The following is a 6,091-nucleotide window of genomic DNA, read 5'->3' as shown; positions in this document are numbered from 1 at the left end:
CCACCCTGGAGACCACATAGACAAGAGAGTGTCTGTGTGCTGTCCTTGAACCGAAACAGAAACAAATACACACATCATCCTTTTCCCATCCCCCCTAAAAGACACACACACACACACAGGCACTGATATATATCCTGACATCATGACTGGAGACCTCTTGGTCATGACATCACCCATGCATTAACAAGTCTGCTTGTGTGACCTTGGGGCGACCTCCAAGGCCATGGGGAGGGTTTTTTCATTGGAGCTCTTGGACAGGATTCCCCGTTTCCTTTGGGCTGTTGCAGTCTCATGTGGTAGTAATAAATCCACCACAAACTTGAAACAAACACAGCTGAAAGTTGTTTGGATAGACCCTCATACTCCTTTTTTTTCTTAGCATAAGCTGATTTTCTCTGTTTTGGATGTTTATTTTTGTTTTGTGCCTGATTTCATTGTTTTCAGTTTCTTCCACATGGATCCAGCTGAGGGAAGAAATGTACAGTAAATGTCCAACTTGATGGCAAGATATTGTGACTGATCTCATTTTTGGCAGAAGCCCAGAGCTATCATGACTAAAAGTAGAATCAGCACACTGTGTGTCGGTTGCCCCCACGCTGATTTCATCCACTGTTTCTGTGCAGTGTTTTGATCGAGCAGATCTTCATGAGGCACAAAAAAGGCTGAATGTCATATTAAACGCAGCCACAGGTGAAAACAATCAAATTAATCATTAACATGAATTAGTTGTTTAACACTTCTTGTACGTACTTACTCACTTGCTGTTTAAACAGTAGAGTAATACTGAGAGAATATGAAGGAGTTGCACTGCAATTTTATGAGTTTGTCCTCTGGAACAACACCGATAGGATAATAGTAAAATATTGGCCACTGGGACTTTGAGGAGTTGTCTACTCCTGGGTTTAAAATTGCACTTCAGCAAAGCTCCAAAAACACTGGACCCTACAATTCCCATAATTCAACTTGACCAGTTGTTTGTTCCATACTCTCAGAATGGTAAAGGCCCGTATTCCACAGAAGATGCCCCTCAGTTTATAGTGCAGGTTTTCTGTGAAAAATGTGTATGTTTTTTTTGGTTAAACTCCTTATGGGATCATCAGGGTTATTTACTCAGACTTGACAGAGCTCTTCCAGAGCTACAGGAGATGCTGTACAGCTGTTCAAAGGCGGAGTAGCGCTCACCAAGGCCAGTTAGCGAATCTTAATGGGTAATGATGGAGTTCTGCTTTAAAAAGGGCACAGATACATTATACAATATGCCATGAAGCCATATGGTAGAGCAAACTACAGCAAACCTTTAAAATGATGAATAACTCACAAGCCTGTTAAGTGAAGACTCTGTTATTCTGAGTACTGCATTTGTATCTAGTTGCATGAATCAGTCGGGAAAGCTGTATCCTTTCACAACACATGGATAAGTTGCTTTACGGATGTTAGAACCTGTGAATGTGCCTCTGTGCATGGCAGGAAGCGGTATTGTAAATATTTTCCCTCTTGTTACCCTGAGGTCTGGTGTCCATTTGGTTTTATGTACTTCACAGTTTTTGACTGTGTTGTGTTTAAATTACAAGTATTGGTGACTGATGTTTAAGAGGTATTCATGGACACAAACTGCTAACAGAGACCAAATGAAGTCTTAAATTAAGCTAAAAATAAGCTTAGAAATGTGTGACATTGGTGGATTAAAATGTTTTTGTACGCTGTGTATAACTAACTGGATTATTTAGCACTGGGTCTACTTCCTGCTTGTCTCAAATCACTGCAGTTCCTGGGTATGAACATCTAACCTGTGCAGAATCTAATGCCAACAGAAAGCACTGCAAAAGCTGCTAATACAGGGAGGAAAGGTAGATGCCGCAGGTTATGAACTACGGTGCTCTAATTGGATTAGTGGGCACTTGAAAAGGAAATGAGAATAAGAGGGGATTTACACACTAACACAATTTGGCTGGTTAGTCTAGGAACTCTGCTTCATCAATTAGTACAGCTTGATCTGAAGAGTTTATGCAATGTGATGTTTGTAAACAGCTAGATAATTGAGCAATGAGTACAATTACCGATTCCTGCTTAGTTTTTGAATGAAGAGACAAACACTGAGGAGTTATCTGCCTCGATGGTGTCGAGGCACAAAATTGCAGTGTTTCTTTCGAGCTTCACTTCCACTGACGACAGACTGATTTGTTTCTTTATTTCAAAGGATTACCCCCGCCCCCCATCCTTTAGTATCAAGCCAAAAGGGTTATGCACTTGTTTGTCAGGATAAAGCCGACGCTCAAGCACAAGCTCAGAGATCAAATCGCAGCCTTGGGAAGAACCACAAGATCTTTTTGCAGACGCACTGTACAAATGACTCAGTGTCTGTCCAGTATACCAGTGTGTAATTGACGGTTGTGGATAAGTTATAGTACATATTTTACATTTCCCTTTCCAGCTTCTTCTGCCTTTAAAGGCATATTTGGAGTATTCATTGTGCAGCTAAAGGGTGAATCATTTTCCCTGTCTCAGTTCTTCATAATCTGCAGTCCGGGTGACACACAGTACAACAGCAGTGCTTTTTGTAGTCAGGAATAGGGTTAAACAGCTCTTGCTCAGTGCATAATTCAAATTTAGTTTGAGCAGTCATTTAGTTATTTTGGCTGGATTGTGTCTAACGGTGGCACCACCGGTTATTTTGGTCAAAGGTAGCCTAAAACGGCGGCACCACCAAAACAGTTTTGGATGTGGAAGATTTGGTGTGTGTGTGTGTCCGTAAATAGAGACTTAGAGACAGCTGAAGGTACAAGGATGTGCTTAAAGTCTTTGGGTGGTCCAACCTCTCTGGGAGATTCAGCCTTTTTTTTTTTTTTTTTTTGCAAGTGCCAGCGCTGAACAGTGGTCATTATTAACAGACAAACCAACCCCACCAGGCTGGGATTACCTTCTAGCCAAATGCAGATGTGAACGTCTAAACAGTTCTCCCACTCTGTTTTGACGTGTTCTATTACAGGTTCTGCATCCTGCACCAGATCCAGAAAAAAAATTGACAGCTAAATGAAATCATTCATTTTCTGGTCTGATGTCATCCAAAAATTGCCATAATTGCCCAGGCCTGGCGTCTCTGGTCTGTGACTGGCAGAGACACCAGCGCAGAGCGAGGTGCACGGATAGGAAAGTAGACTTGTGGATGTTTCCTGATGGATTTGTGCTAACTCTTTGTCTGTTAAAACATGGCAGATGCACATTACAGTAAGGGGTGAAGGACCACTTTCCTCCATTTGCTCAGAAAACTCGAGCCGCTCAGTACACCTCTAACTTTCTACTGCACTCGCAAGCAAAGACAAGATAGGACTTGATGTGGTCAGACCCAAGAGGCTAATGATAGACTGTCAAACCCAGCAGCTGAGGCTCAGGGTACTTCAGTGCAGTGTATGGGAATGCACACAGATGCTATTATGTAACCATGTGGAGCCACCATGAATTCAGAGAGAGGGGAGATTAACCAAATGCACAAAAAAAAAACCAACAAAAAAACAAAAACGTGATCTTCTGTATGTACACCCACAGATGCTTTACCTTTGTAAAAATACCACAATATATAACACCACAATCTCACCTAAGCAGTAATACCACAACACAAAAATACTCAAAGTCAAATTTCACTTGCAACAACAGCTCAAAGCACTCATGCTGTAGAAAACTCACCCCTGTTACATAATATGACTGGAATAATATTCCTAATGAATTCATGTGTAAGTAGCATTTTACATTTTTAGTTGAGGTGGATGAGGTGATCGACTACAACAGCACCAAAACTACTGTCTACTACAGCTATCTTATTCTATGACAAATATTAATAAGCTGAAGAGTTTACCTTACCCTCCGTCACAAAGGCTGTAATGTTTTACTGAATTGCTTTGCGTTATGCAAAGTGTTTGCTGTTATTTTGCTTGCCCTCATTGAAATAAATGGGCGAACAAGAGAAAAAACAAATTCAAGTACAGTACTTGAGTAAATGTACCTAGTGTCATTCAGTTGCAGGTATAGACTGAGGGGAAGTGACTAATTCTCAATATTTAGTGCATTAGCCTAATTCAATGTATCAACACAGGGGCCGGTGGTACAAGGTGTACACAGACTTTTCCTAAGAATGAAGAGATCAGACAGTTTATTTAGTCTGAGCGTCTGGGAAAGAGGTCAGAGGTTGCAGGAGGGCAGCAGCCCCTTTTCTTCATCCTCTGGTTTTTCTTTCCACAGCCTCGAGCTCAAAAGGGTTTAGTACACGGAGTTAAAGGATGTTGCGGGTTGATCTTGATCACTGGTTCTTCCTCTTGGCCTGCTTCCTTTCTTACCTCACAGCGAGCTGTCCCACTTCTCCAGCTGGCCGGCACTATCTCTACCTGCCAGACACAGTACTGTCTTCAGGTGGAGGCGGGGATGGGTTAGACGCTCAGCCTGTTGTGTAAGAGCAGTACAAAGAGATAATACTCTTAGTCTGTACTTTCACCTGCCGTCATTAACACAGTTATCTTCAAATCCATGCACCATAAACAAGATAGTAATCATTTGCTCTTAGATTACTGGGCCTTACATTGTATTTTAGGTTTATAAATTATAAACTGTTATATTAAAAAAAATGCAGAACACTTATACTTTAGCTTTAAGGCCAGACATTTAACTTTTCCAGCCAATACTGTTTTGTAATGATATACAATTATGTTAGAGAGCATTGCTGTCTACATAAACTGTGTCCATATAAACTGTTGGGTATGAGTGCATTTCTAGACAGAGAAATTCAAACCAATTAAAGTCTTTATCCCACTGACATTTGATCTAACTTCAGAACCAAACTGTTGCAACTTGCATCTCACATGGCCTTGCTTCCCACAACTGTCGAGACATCCAGCAGCAGGGATGTCTCTTAGATCTGAACTGTAGTGGGGCTCAGTTCCTGGTGGACTGTGGGAGTAAAACCTTCATGCCTTAAAGTTCTAGGGGCCTGTTCCACCAGGAATAGATTTGCTATGAAAACAGTCTGTAAGTGATTGCTTCCAAGAAGTTGTCAGAGTTGAGATATAAACATATTTTTTACAAGGATACAAAGGACCTTGTAGAAAGTACTTGCCCGAGTAATCTCAAATAATTTAATTCTCTGGATGTTTGTTTAACTGACCTCAGCTAACTCACTGTAAACCACGGGACTCAAAGAAAGACTGTGAGCTGTGGCACAGACTCGTGCAATTACAGGCTCAAGTCATGTTAAATAATAGCATTCAAGTTCAATATTAGCATAATGTAGCATCACTTCAAACACTGGGTGTTTCTTGGAAAACAGCCCCTACATCCTCAGCATTCATACTTAAACACAACATGTTTCCTCAAGCAGGTTCTTCAAAAAGAAAAAGATTAAAAAGGCTCAATTTGTCCAAAACTAGAATGTTAGATCATAATGAATGTAAAGATTTCAGAGAGCGTGCTCTGCATTTTGTTTTTTTCCCCACATTTGCCAAGTGTAAATGGCACCAAATACTGAGCAGTGTTTTCAGTATAAAACGAAAGTTAAATCCTTTGAAAGGATCAGTGAAGTTGTCCTGTGAAGTTTGTCTGGGACTGTAGGCTTACACCACAGCACCCTCTGCTGGCAAACACTTATAAACAAATCCAGGAAGACATTTATTTATTTATTTTACTTTTACATGGACTTTATTTTGTATACGAAAGTAACTGAAAATCTCCAAAGAGCTGTATAAATCTGTTCTTTTAGACCGTGCTGAAATTGTGGTTGAGGTAATAAACATGTAGTAAGCCCTGATTCAGTGTGGGGCTCCTGCAGTTGGTACTGGTGTGTGCAGATAACTGTGAGCGCACGCCGCCTTCAGTTTGGACAGATTAATCATTAGACACTGACCTCGTTTGAGCTGAGAACCAACGTCTTATGCACACACACACACACACGCACACACACACACAGTTGGCGATATAATGCAGCCTAAATACAGAGAAATATACCATAGTAAATGGAGCCGGTGAGATTAAAGTTGAAAAAACAAAAAACAAAAACAAAACTAAAGTTGACGTCAGGAGGAAAAGAGGAAGTTTTTTGTTATAAAGTTTG

The sequence above is a fragment of the Toxotes jaculatrix genome, chromosome 8, assembly GCF_017976425.1.
Source record: "Toxotes jaculatrix isolate fToxJac2 chromosome 8, fToxJac2.pri, whole genome shotgun sequence".
NCBI lineage: Eukaryota > Metazoa > Chordata > Actinopteri > Toxotidae > Toxotes > Toxotes jaculatrix.
This window is presented reverse-complemented; position numbering follows the sequence as displayed.